Raw genomic sequence first — 14,742 nt, forward strand, 5'->3', positions numbered from 1 at the left:
AACAACACATAGACTGAAAAGTCCCGGGCCTAACACATAGATGGTGCTAGTTTTATTGCAGTCACCTTTTTTGCAGTTAATACTAAACTTTAGAAGACAGCTGTTACAATTTCATGATATTCTATTCATTAGTTTGTGAGTTATTGTGCTAAAAGTGACGCTACTTTTGTTATTTTCAGAACAAAAGATCAAAACCAATGTCGTGTTTTAATTTTATACTGCTGCTTGATGGGAAAAAATACCGTTCAAGCGAACCAATGCACAGTGGGGAAAAAACGATCAAAAACGCGACTTTGCTTAATAATTTCATAAAAACATAAGCAAATATTTTCAAAATGAGTATTTCTTATGCAAATTTTTCTGTAGAATCGATTTATGATAGTTAGAAGATCCGCAAAATTCACTATCATGCCCGTTTTGCTCCAATTCCTCTTTTTTCTTACTTTACTTTGAAAACTAACTGTGAAACTCAGGAAAAAATTCAATTCAACCAATCGGAAGGTATTCCTGACATGCTCATAAGTTAGATAAATGGATTGTTTTTAATAAGATTGACCGTAAACAACTGTATTCTGTTTTACCCCCAGTCATCTTCTTCCATGAATTTACAGAAAAAAATGTTCTACTGATCGGTGTTTGGACCAATTTTGGTTCAACAAGACAGTTCTATGTTTCGCATATTACCTCAAATAATAATTCACAGATAGTGTTCATGATCGCATGCTACGTGCTACATCGTTTTACCCCAATTTTCCCACTAATATAATTTTATTTTGAATTCAGATTTAAAATCCCGAAGCAGATCCAATATGACCTACCAATATTGGTTCATATTACGTGCAAAACATCTGTTATCCAATTCAACACAAAGGAAAGACAGAACTAGCCTCTTTAACCCGTTTTACCCCAATTTATTTTATAAGTCGTATTTCTGGTTAAACTTTCTTTCGCATACCGAAAGCAGGCTGATTGCGGTTGATGAAAAATTGGGGTAAAACGGTATAACAAGATTCGTGCGGTTATTGAATTAATTTGTAATACTATTTTCAGGTCTTTCTTCGTAATATCAATCGATTTTCATCAACCGCAATCAGCCTGCTTTCGGTATGCGAAAGAAAGTTTAACCAGAAATACGACTTATGAAATAAATTGGGGTAAAACGGTATAGCAAGATTCGTGCGGTCATTGAATTCATTTGTAATCCTATTTTTAGGGCTTTCTTTGTAATATCTATCGATTTTCATCAACCGTAATCAGCCTGCTTTCGGTATGCGAAAGAAAGTTTAACCAGAAATACGACTTATGAAATAAATTGGGGTAAAACGGTATAGCAAGATTCGTGCGGTCATTGAATTAATTTGTAATCCTATTTTTAGGGCTTTCTTTGTAATATCTATCGATTTTCATCAACCGTAATCAGCCTGCTTTCGGTATGCGAAAGAAAGTTTAACCAGAAATACGACTTATGAAATAAATTGGGGTAAAACGGTATAGCAAGATTCGTGCGGTCATTGAATTCATTTGTAATCCTATTTTCAGGTCTTTCTTCGTAATATCAATCGATTTTCTTCAACCGCAATCAGCCTGCTTTCGGTATGCGAGAGAAAGTTTAACCAGAAATACGACTTTTGATATAAATTGGGGTAAAACGGGTTAAACGGACTAGTACTGTTATTCCCATTGTGTTTTATTGGATCACAGATATTTTGCACGTATTATGAATCAATATTGATAGATCGCATTGGATCTGCTTTTGGATTGTAGATCATAATTCAACTGAATAGTATAACTAGAAAAGAAATGGGGTAAAACGGTGCAACGAGTTTTCTGCTGTCAATAAAACTATATGCAATCGATTTGTTAGACTTTTTTACATCGGAAACTCTCTATTCGCTCTTCTGCAAGTTCTTCGGTTTCATGTTATATAGTTAAGCTTGAATACAATGCAGTATCAAAAAGGAACTTGGGGTAAAATGAACATGATAGCGTTTCGTGCGGTCCTTCTAAATACATGGAATCGATTTTACTGACCATTTTACACCAAAAAAGTGCTTTGTGGTCAGCTGTATCATGCCTCCAAAAAAATCGTCGCGTTTTTGGTCCATTTTTCCCCACTGTGCAATGGCTTGAAATGTGTAATGGTGACTTCGCTCCATCAGACACAACAATATGATTTGACTATGAGAAAGCTCTGTTACAAGTGGGTGTCGCGTTTGCTCACTGACGACCAAAAACGTGAACGTGTTGATGATTCTGAGCAGTGTTTGGCCGCGTTTAAACAAACCGGAATTTTTGCGTCGATATGTGTCAATGGATGAAACAGGGATTCATCACTTCACTCCGGAAGCAAAACAATCGTCATCTGAGTGGACAACAACTGGTAAACCTCGTCCAAAGCACCCGAAAGTACAACAATCGGCTGGAAAGGTTGTGGCCTCGTTATTTTGGGATGTGCGTGGTATAATATTTATCGAATATTTTGAGAAAGGAAATGCCGTTGACGATATTGACGCATATGGCAAAGGAAATAATTTTATTTCATTAATACAACGCACCGTGTCCCACGTCAATCAAAACAATGGCAAAACTACATGAATTGAACTTCTAAACGCTCGTACATTCACCGTATTCGCCAGATTTGGCTCCCGGCGACTACAGGCTGTTCGTTTACTTGGAAAAAAATGCTTGTCGGTAAGAAATTTCGCACGAATGAAGAGATTATCGTTGAAACTGAGGCCTATTTTGAGGCAAAAGATAAATCGTTTTACAAAAATGGTGTTGAAATGTTAGAGCGGCGATGGAACGATTGCGTTGCTCTTGATGGAAGTTACGTTGATGAATAAAGTTAATATTGAACCAAAAAATCGTGTTCTCTTTTCTAGGCCCGAGACTTTTCAGCCCATGTGCTAAAATCGGTAACTCCATCTCTAAGCAAAAAGGAGTGACATTAGTCAAACACACGTACATGCATTGCTCATCTCGACGAACTGAATTTGATGGTCGATTTTATGAGATATGAGCCATATGAGAAAGGCAAAAAACGGGCGTTCTGTCGGTTACGTCACTTATGCCATTATATCTCCAGAGCCAGAAGTGTCGTTCAGTTAAACTTCGAACTTGATCAATGACCCAATAGTAAATGGCCCTAAGTATATTGAAATCGGTTCAGCCATGCCCGAGGAAATTGAACGGAAAGAAGAACATGCATTTTGTCGATTACGTCACTTATTAAATTATATCTCAGGAACCCAAGAGACAGCCATTTGAACTCCGAACTTGAGTAATGATTCGATAGTAGCTTTCAAACGAGCTTGAGCTGGTTGAAATCGGTTTGGGTAAAAAATGTTGAATGCGTTTTCCAGAAGCTTGGAAATAAAAAAGTTAAAAAAGCTTCTCTCTTTTTTTGGCAACACTTTTATTGAAACCAACATTTGACTATTTATTTTGTATTTGTGTTAAGACACTAATAACTGTCTCGAACTTTCCTTTTCAGCTTGCCGTTTTTCTTTAAATCGTTGTAACTCGACTACTATTAATTCTACAAAAAATATTGTCTAAGTAGAAATAGTCCGAAATCAAGTAGTCGCAAAAGAAAAAAAATTTACACCTAAAAATGTTGAATTGAAAAATTAGTCGAATTTTTTAAAATTTTATTTTGAACTTGTTAAAGTTTGTTATTTGACGTTAATTTTATTAGTATCTTTTTGTATATGAAAAAGTTACAGCTAGAAAATTTATAACAAAAAGCTGTTATTTAAATACTAGAACATGAAGATTGAAATTAACAAACTTACTCATAGTCACGTTTCGCTTAGAAGTAACCGTTCGCGAGATATGAGGACATGAAATTCGAAGAACTCGGGTTTACGTTTGGCAGTAGTTCCAAACGAAAAATACATTTACCACCAATCTAAGTATTTCGAATAATATTTCTTGAGAACGCTTACTTCTAGGAAAACAGTTTCTATGAGCAAGTGTATTGCTTTGGATCATATTCTAGTATTTAAATGACTTTTTCATCAAAAACTTGATTTGCAAATGCCTTCCAATTGTTTCAGCTGTAGCATCCCTATTTTCAACTGTAGCATCCCTAGACATTGATCAAACTAGCGTCAAATATAGGTTTTAATAACAGTTACAAAATGCAATTTGGGGAAAATAGAAAGATGCGTTGTTATTTTTATTTGGTTTTGAAAAAGTGTTCAAATTATTCTCCATTGTATATAATTTTCGGTATACATAGTTTTCGAATTACAACGATTTAAAGATAAACGGGACAATTCAACAAAAAACTGATTTATTTGAATTACAATATCTCGAGAACGGTGATAGTTTTCTTAAATTGTTTTATCTGCAAATTCTTCATTTTCAACTAATCAAATTGACGTCAAATGCTGTTTTTAACAACAGGGATAAAAGTATGTTTAAAGTGTCCCATTGATTTCCTAAAACTTCGACTACAATCATTCCCCAATGTACAAATAACATTTTTTCGATTAAAAATGTATGCGAAAAAATGTATTCGCTCTTCTTGAGTCGAGTCGGTGTCTTAATCCAAGAAAAAAAAATGATTTGCGACATTGCTGACGTGTAAAAAGTTCCAGTTCAAAGTTAAAATAACTGTTTTTTAAGCAAAGAAAGTCAACAGATGACATTTTTCCGTACAATTTCTGGAGCTGTCGTTGCGCTTCTTTTGACAACTTTTGTATACGAATGGGAGATGTGAATCAACTCTTTCCGCAAATAACGATTGTCACAGAATTTAGCATTTTCACTATAGCAAAAATTGCAAAAATACACAATGCCTAAGATTGGTTTATGATATTGGGAGTACAGAATAACTCGGTCCGTTTTCGAAAGATGGTTCTGGCTGTTATGAATATTGAATAGTAACAGCTGATGTCGAGTCAAACGTAAGAGGAACTTGCAGTATCATTGGAAGTGACTCAACAAACAGTTTGAGTCGATAAGAACGGCTGGAATACAAGCAAAGACATGATACAGTTATTCTTCTGCATGACAACGCTCCGTTTCATGCCGCAAAAGTCGTGACAAAATATTTAAAAACGCTCAAGTGGGACATTTTGCCGCATCCGCCGTATTATCTTGACATTGCTCCTTCTGATTACTGGTTGTTCCGACGGATGCAGCACGATCTGGCAGATAATCGATTTACTTCTTTTGTAGAAATCGAAAATTGGCTTCAAACTTGGATCACCGCAAAAGACGAAACATTTTTTCGAGATGAAATTCGAAAATCGTCTAAGAGATGAGAAAAAGTACACAGGGGTCTTTTTTACGCTGTTTTCTATGTGGTTTCTTTTTACGCGGATTTCCGAAGTTACGCGGTTTTTTTTCGTTTTGTCTTAGAAATGCATGAAACTTCGAGATCTGGTGCTATCCTGAATTTTTTTTAAGTCAATCCTTTAACACAGAAAATTTTCGATTAAAAAAAAGGTTCTGATTACACCAGATCTCGACGTTTCATGCATTTCTAAGACATTCGTCATAAAAAAACCGATTATGGAAATCTCAAAATTTTTCAAGTCCCAAAGTCGATTTTCACTTAAAAAATTCTTTTTGGAGATTACACCAGATCTGAACGTTTCATGCATTTCTAAGATATTTGGCATCAACAAAAAATTTTTCTTTAGTTTTGAGGTTTTTTTACGTGGATTTCCGAAGTTACGCGATTTTTTACGCGAATCTCCGAAGTTACGTGGTTTTTTTACGCAGATTTCCGAAGTTACACGGTTTTTTACGCGGTAGGTGTCCCCCGCGTAAAAAGAGACCTCAGTGTAGTAACTAACGATGGACGATACTTTGATTAATCTTTAAAATCTTTATATTTTGAATTAAATGCATTTTTAAACCCAAAAAACGGACCGCATTAATTTACACTCCCAATGTTTTGAATAAGTCTATGTAGTCTAGCTGGTATTGCTGAACCTCGATGTAGACTAGCTGGTCTACTGAAGAACAGGCTTATTTCCAGACTCATATAGAAAATAACTCCACAGTGGTCGGCAATTGAATTGATACGTAGAAATGAGCAGAAAAATTGTTCAAAACAAAAATATTTTATTTCAAAGCTATTCAATTTCACCAAAAACAGATAACTTTTTCAAAACTAATTTGTTCGCACTTTGAGTTGAACCACTTACCGTTGACGATCGATTAAACAGACATTTTATCTCGGCTTCCGCTAAATGTCGCTTCTGGAATATTTTAGAGCAGACTACTACAGACAGCCCCTGTGATCTCGAAATGAACCTAGGAAAATAGTCAGCTTTTCAGAGTTTGAGTTGCTTCGTTCTGTGAACTTTCATCGAGTTCTGTTGGAAAACCCTAAACTTTGGAACCAAAATGATGACGTGCGCAAGGGTCGACGACGTACAGCAAGATTCCGATATGTGTTTTGGTAGATTTTCACACCATCAGGAACATCACGGATGATTCTGCCCCAAACCATCATCAATACTGGTTTCTATTGTCTGGTAGTCGTCTTCTAGTCGGCATATGTTCGGGATTTTTTTGGCTACCATACTGTACCATTAAAATGATTCACGAACTGATGTACGGTGAAGAGTTTCTCGTCGGAGAACAGGATAATCCTTCAAAACTCCGCCCGCGGCCGTCCTTAGCAGTACCATCGTTTCTTGTTTCTTTCTGCCTCACCGAAAGATCTTGAATTCTCTGGATCTTGTTGGGCTTGGTCTTAAGATAATCTCTCTGAATCCAACGGAGACTTCTATTTGAAATGTTGAGATCATTCGCCAATTTAGTGGCACTAAGTTGAATATTTCTCCTAATATTTAACTCACACAAACAGCACACAAACAATGACCTTTTCCAACCTGAAACAAGACCCAGGAAAATACTCGATTACTGACATCCAAAACGCAATGTACGAGGGGTCGTCCAATCCAGTTTCGCGGGCAACGTAATATTGACTGGTGAAGTAATGTAGCAGTTTAATTGCCGGACCTGTTGAATAAATAATTTAAATTATGTATATTAATGCTAATTTAAAGACTGGCTTCAAGCTCTCCTTCCTGAAATTATCGGACACCGGTTGAGATCAAACAACACCTGAACGAATTGCGCTCTTTATTATCAAAGAGCTGGGGGTGAGACGAAAACAAAAATAACAACAAACTGAAAAATCTGATACGCAGCAGATGCTGGTAACAGTTAGCACAGGAGAAAACATTCACTTCCTGATTGATTTTCTTAGACATGGATGCCCACCCGTGGAACCTGTTGAAGCGAATAAAGTTTTTTTTGCTGTTAAGGTTCGGGCTAGTGTTGGTCGTTGTTGGGTGCGAATGGATGCACCTAGTTTTTATTCCATATTTTCCGACACCGTCCCTAACTCGCCATCCAATAACCTCTTACCCTTGGATGGCGTTCGGTCAGGCGGAAGTCAATTGAACCAGCGTGGTGGAAAATCTGTTTTGATTGCCAATCAAAAGAAAAGCTTGTTTTTCTTGACTCCTGCCGACTAGACCTGCCAGCTTGGAACTCGGAAGTGCAAAGGGAAGAAGTTTTTCATTGAAAATCACGTTTTGTTATTAATCAAAAGCTGCGTGCATTTCAGTTGTTGTTTGCCATACTGACGTACTTTTTTTTCTTCTTGCTTTCTTTACAGGTAAGACTTACTGAGTGGGCGAACTCGTCGTAAGAGAATTCTAGCGAGTAGTAAGTAGAAAGTCATATTGATTCAGAATAGATATATCCTTCCACCGGTTAGAATGTAGTTCACGTGTTCAGATGAAAATCGGTGAGTAAAAGCATGAAAACGGTCAGAAGAGTCAGGATGGCCGAGTGGTCTAAGGCGCTACGTTCAGGTCGTAGTCTTCTCTGAAGGCGTGGGTTCGAATCCCACTTCTGACAATACTTATTTTGTGGAATTCATTCGATACCAAAGATTCACATAATTTTCACAAACTCTCTCTAAGCTTCAAACTCACTCGACTTAAAAGTGGTGTGTGTTTTAATTACAGACTGTTTTAATTATAGAACAAAATGTGAAATGGTGTTTCGCACAAAGTTCGTTAAGGGGCGGGGCGGGGAGGACATTATATGTAAATACTTTTTGGAAGCATTCATTTTTGTTTCGCGTCGGTTTCGATTCAGAAAATTCAACTACTTCAAATATACCCATTTAAGTATTTTCCTGTTCCCAAACTCTGATAAATAATTCAGATGCCTAGCTCGGCTTCATAATTTTTTTTCAGTTTAAAAGTTCAAAAACCCAGTGTTAGCTTCGGAAATAAAATACTTACTATGTAGAAACTAAATAATATCATAACCAGTTCATGATTTTTGCCTTGTTGTTTTTTAATTCTTTTTCGATAAAAAAAATTGCTGGAATCGCTGGAATTGCAAATTTGAAAAATAGGCAAACACTATCTAGGATTCTAAAGATATTTTTAGGAAGTTAGAACCTTCAGTTACTAATATAACATCGCCAAGTGCGTTCAAGAAGTATTCATAACAATATTTATAGTAAAAAATTTTTTTTGCAGACTTCCGTTTCCGTTAGTAAATAGAGATTGCTGTTCACTCCAAGCGCCACCGGTGATTTGTTTGCTATGTTTGATGCCTGTTATTAAGGTCGTATTATGGTCGTACGTGAAGTCCACAACAGATTGGTATTTCCGAAAAGACTTTATGAAAATTTCTAACGCTGATCCATATCTACGGATTTCTGCTTTCTTTGCGGATTTACTTCTTAGAACTTATGTATTTTGGTTTATTTCTTTCTTTTAAATTAAAGAAAAATATTTTTCCCTGGTTTTTCTTATCATAAATCTACTAATATCTACTTTTTGACAAACTGAATTTACCACTTAGAAATATGTAGTACATGACGAACGATTTTCTTATACTGTATTTTCCGGGTATATTTCGGGTATAGTATCTAAGGGCTTACGCTGAAAGAAAGTTCAAGACTCCAGTATGCAGTAAGACCCGTCGATAATTCAATTCATTTTTGAAGTAATACTTTCGAATCAAGTTAAATGTGGAAAATCCCATAACAAATCATCGAGATACAAGCGATTAGATCCGAAAAATCTATCGCCGATAGTTCTGGATTGGCCTGCTAGTTCACGTAGCAAGCGAACGCGGTGTGTAGCAGACGGAAAAAGACATCCACACACACACACACACACACACACACACACACACACACACACACACACACACACACACACACACACACACACACACACACACACACACACACACACACACACACACACACACACACACACACACACACACACACACACACACACACACACACACACACACACACACACACACACACACACACACACACACACACACACACACACACACACACACACACACACACACACACACACACACACACACACACAAACGCAACTATCAAGCGAGCGATTCAATATAACTCAGTTCTGACATCCACTCACTACACAAGCTACATGTTTCCTTTTATAGATTCCTCTTTCTGCCAAATTTCATACTACGCAGAATGATGCGGTATTTTTTTATGCATGACGCAAAGGCTTCCAACAGCAAACGATGCAGAGTCTACTAGATGAAATTATAGATATACACGGTCGAAACCGTCGTCCGTGCACGAAAAATCAAAGAATGACATCATTTTCGTCCGCTGTGATTGACTAATGAAACTATAGGTCAATTCAAACCAATTTTTTAATGGTGTACTATTGAAATACTGAAATCACGTTTCCATAAAAGTTCAAGTTAAAAGTTTTCGAATCGATTGGTAGTTAAATGATATGAATCCATCCACAGGTCACTGAGCTATTGGCGTTCAAAATTATAACAAACAAAAATTAGAGGGTTGTATGCAAGACACGACCGATCACGATTACATTAAAAATGAAATAATTCTAAGGTACCCATAATAAATACAAAAATAAAGATGATGATGAATGCACTAAAAGTCACAAATTACAAACTTGATCTACTTTTAGTGTTCACATTTTTAGCGAATGATCAAAATGATAATTAGATTCTTTCAGAACAATTGATTCTACTCTATTTTGATGCCTTCAACAAATTTTTACATTTGAAAATTTTTGCCAATTATGATGATTTCAAAGTTACTTGAAGATCAATTTTGGATACGAACAACCTCAATATATAAATCTGGTCAAATGAAACGATGTTATATCATCATAATTTTCAAAGACAGAGAACGTACAATTTTAATCAGTTTATAAACGGCGATTAGAGAAGATTTTAAATATTTTGATCGAAAAATGTGAATGTGAAAAATTTGCTTAACCGTCAACCAATAAACTCAGTAATAGTGTAATTTTAATGATCCTTCGTTAAAAAGCATCGATAATCATCGGAAAGTGTCTGGAAATATAATGGCAGCAATACAAGGAAGAAAATATGTGACACAGTCCGCAGAACATATTTTGTTACTTTAATTGATTTTCACTTTTGCATATTAAGGAACCAATGCATACGCAACCAAATTCCTTAATTTTGTTCATATTGTAACTTGATTTTATTAATACATGAACGAACATTGTCATTGTTACAACGCATGTAGTGATAAGACACTTGTTGTTTTGATGTAAATGATAATTTAACTGAAACTGGCGGTAACCCGAGTTTAGTAAGGAAGGAAACTGGCGGTAACCTAAGTTTAGTTAAATGATACATGTAAAATCGCAGATCACACAGAAAGAAATAATGAAATTTACACGAGATGTAAATCAATAGTAACATGGAATATACATGGGTTGAATCGAAATTCTGATTGAAAACCTTCATCGATGCAAAACTAAATTAAATTGCATTGAATTTTCAATGAATAAAACTGTATCTTCTAATTAACGTTTATTTTGCGATTAAATTGTATTGAAACGTACAGAATTGTAAAGTAATTTTATGTTTAATTACCTGCTCCAAATATGTGCATGAAAATATATGTAAATTCACAAAATATTTTTATCTGTGTCTTGAGTTTATCTCTAATACTCTATTTTATTGCATCTGATATTTCTATACATGTGAGTCTGTGAAACTTATTTGTATTAAGTTCCAAATCTTTTGAAGCGTTTTCTTCCTGGTGAGACAACAGCTTGTTCAAATCGATACTGCATAACGATTTGCATTCCATTGTCTTTGCTACACTTAGTCTGGATCCCTTCTATAAGATTCTTGGAAGCAAGATTAGACCAAAATATTATGATTTATAAGACTGAATCAATTTCTAGCTATTCAATTAGGTTACACGATTATAATAATAGGGTCTGAGGGGTTATGCTGAGAGATAGTTTTTTTGTATTTAGCCACATTTAATGAAAAAGAATTATCTATTATTATCATCATAACACAACTTTATACTGAATTTATTTGCGCGCCACCGTGTTGTTCGTATGTACATGGAAATTGCAGTATGCAAACTACCCGTTGACAAATTAAAACATTTTTAAACTTTTTCGAAACAAGTTAAATGAGGAAAATTTATCAAAAAATCACAGAGATACAAGCGCATCAAATTAGGTTCGAAAAATCTATCGCCGATAATTCTAAGTTGGCCTGCTAGTTACCGGGGAATCAAGATAAACCATGGGTAAACTAAAGCAGAAATGTATTCGAGCATATATTTATAGATTCCCTTTTGTGCTATAGTTCATACTGCGCAAATCGGACGAGAGTTTGACATCATTCACTGAGACTGTCATTGGCTCGTGAAAACATAGGTCAATTCAATCCAATGCAATTGAAATACTTAAATGACGTTACCGCATAAGTTTAAGTTAAATGTTTTCGAATCGATTGGTAGTTAAAGTATATAAATTCATCAACAAATGACTGAGTTCTAAGCATTCAAAATTATGACAGAAAAAGGTTACGCGGTTATTTTTGCATTTTTTTTAATTGACACCCAGCCTCGTACAGTAAGTTAGCAAAAGCGACAATCCAACGAGCGAACGTATATACAATCTAGTCATCACATCACTGGACGAGCTACTTGTTTCATTCACAATCAAGCATCAACTGAAATCAAGAAATGATTTGCAGAGTATATGTATGAATTCCTCTTCGAAATACGCAGAATGATGCGGTATTTGTATGCATGACGCAAAGCCTCCTATGCCGAACAAGAAAATGACGTCAATTTGGTCAGCTGGGATTGGTGGATGAAAACATAGATCAATTCTAACCATTTTTTCAATAGTATGTTATTGAAATACTGAAACGACGTTGCCATATATGTTCAAGCTAAAAGTTTCCGAATCGATTGGTTGTTAAATTATATCAATCCATCAACAAATGACTGAGTTATTAACGTCAAAATTACGACGAAAAAAGGTTTTTGAAACTTTTAATTGACACTCGGCCCCGTATAGCGAAGAGTAAGGCATTTTAATGCTAAAAACTTTCATTAAGACAATTACACTTCGAATTGCTTCCTTATCCACCATGTAGTCCAAATCTGACTCCCAGTGACTACTAGCTATTCGCTGAAACGAATTCTTCTATAAGCATAACTTCGAGAAGTTAGCGAGAAGCGTTGAAATTATTGTATTGCTCTTAAAGCAGATTGCATTGATGAATAAAATCGATTTTTGTCAAAAAATGGTTTTCTTAGCTAGTCATACGACTTAACGAGTGAAGTTGTTTCCATCTTTGTTGCTTTTCCAGGCGTTGGGTCTGTGTTTGGATGGAGCTGACGCACATTGTTTACATTCGATGCAGATGATGGATGTTTTTTTTGTCGTTGTTGTTGTTAGGCCAAAATACAGGGGTTGCTCGAAGCTGATGTAGAGGAAGTACCGCTATCCTTAGGTGGAGATGTTTTCTTGCTCAGTTTCTTTTAAGGCTAACTATAGTGAAGAGGTTTTACAGGTAGTCAACTGATGGTCGTAAATGACAAGTGATTTACACAGAATTCTTGTGTCCTGACCGAAAGCCACAAGATTGTGGCTGAGGCTTCTTAATACGCATTGGTAATAAACCTACGCCATCTAAGATATCGAGGGAAAAGTTTTGACGTGAACACGTAATACTTTACTATGAGGCGCTTTTTCAAAATTCGAATTCTTGATCTAGATTTCAAAACAAAATTTTTCAACTGTATTTTGAGCCTGTTCTATATTTCGAAGTTAAATCAATTGTTAACATTAGATAAATTCTGTAAATCGATTCTTTTTAGAACCATTCAAATATTCCCAAAGGATTATGCGATGCGAAGTTTTTCTCTACTGAATATGTAAATCCACAAAAAAATTGTTATGTTTTACTCTCATTTGCTCCGTGTTATTTAATTGTATGGTAAAATAAGTTTGTCGTAAATAAGTCGTACTTCAGTATAGATGAACCGTTACATTTCTGGAATCGAACCAGTAAATGTTGTCAAATTCACACATTCAACTGATACTAACGATTATCTATATTCGGAAGTGTGAAAAAAGAATGTCAGTTTAATTCGTACTCTTTTTCGACTTTTGATTTCGATGGAAAAAATGAGTGTCACGGGTTCTCGAATATACAAATCGTTAGCGTTTGAGGGCACTTCAAATACATCCATGTTAATAGTATCATCTTCCATATATAGGGCGTATTTTTAAAGCTTGCTGATATGAAATTTAAATAAAACACATGCAAAATTATGAAATGGCGATTTTTTTGTTATTTGGTAGATAATTTCTTGGCATTTAACATTTGAATATGATTTCGTCCATATGGCCGCCACGACTATTTTTCACAAAGTTCATTCTGGAGGTCCAATTTTTGACCACTTTTCAAGTATTTGAGGAGCAATGACACGTTGAATATTGGTTTCCAAAATATCAACCGTTGCTGATATCCCCACAAAAAATAATCGAGTGGCGTCAGATCACATGAACGCGGAGGCCAATTCACCGAAATAATGTTGTCGTTTAAATGTTCTTTCAATAAGTCGATCGTTTCGGTCGCAGTATGACAAGTGGCACCATCCTGTCCACATTTTGTCCACATCCATATCTTGAAGATAAGGCAACACAAATTCATGGTTCATTACTATTCACAGTAACGCGTCGTCCTTTCTCATTTTTGAAGAAATAAGGACCGATGATTCCACCAGCTTATAAACCGCACCAAACATTATCTTTGTTCCAAATACGGTAATTTTTCTTGTTGACGTATGCATTCAACCAAAAATGCGCCTCATAACTGAAGAGAATTTTGCTCTAAAAACAGTTTTAATTGAACACTGATTTTGAAAACAAATTTCCACGATTTGGAAGCGTTGTTCTGGAGTTAACCTATTCATGATGATGATTTGCCAAACAATACTGAGTAGAGACGCCACTTTACACTTTCAACACAACTGCCAGACAATAGAGTAATCCCTATTGAAAAAAAATAAACCTCCTTGAAAAACATCCATAACATTGGTTTATTGTACCTGATATGTTTTAGCTGAAGAAAACGCACCGAGCTATGTTTGCTTCGTAGGCAAAGTTTCAATTTCTTGTAACGATGGCCGAATGTGAATCCATCTTAAGTTAACAGTGACGCTTTTTTTCGTATTGGCGGCGGCACCTTTCGTTCTTTTATTTGGTACACTTATTTCGAAATCGTCTCATTGTTCACATACTGTATTATTCTTATTTTATGGACTGTCTTGGACGGGGTATGAAAGCAAACTGAAGGTTGTTTATGGCCCTTTGAAGAAAAATGTAGTAAACTCGAACTTTTTTTTCTAATTCT

The 14,742-nt window shown here is 35.6% G+C and overlaps 1 protein-coding gene and 1 non-coding gene across 4 annotated transcripts in view; both read left to right on the plus strand.

Moving 5' to 3' along the window:
- Positions 1–14,742, plus strand: part of LOC131425397 (RING finger protein 17) — a 546,443-nt gene that overhangs the window by 349,686 nt on the left and 182,015 nt on the right. The gene's annotated exons all lie outside the window — the stretch shown is intronic.
- Trnal-cag (transfer RNA leucine (anticodon CAG)) lies at positions 7,814–7,896 on the plus strand. The gene has a single exon. It is a non-coding gene; the product is annotated as a tRNA-Leu (tRNA).

The sequence above is a fragment of the Malaya genurostris genome, chromosome 1 (genome assembly GCF_030247185.1).
Source record: "Malaya genurostris strain Urasoe2022 chromosome 1, Malgen_1.1, whole genome shotgun sequence".
Lineage (NCBI taxonomy): Eukaryota > Metazoa > Arthropoda > Insecta > Diptera > Culicidae > Malaya > Malaya genurostris.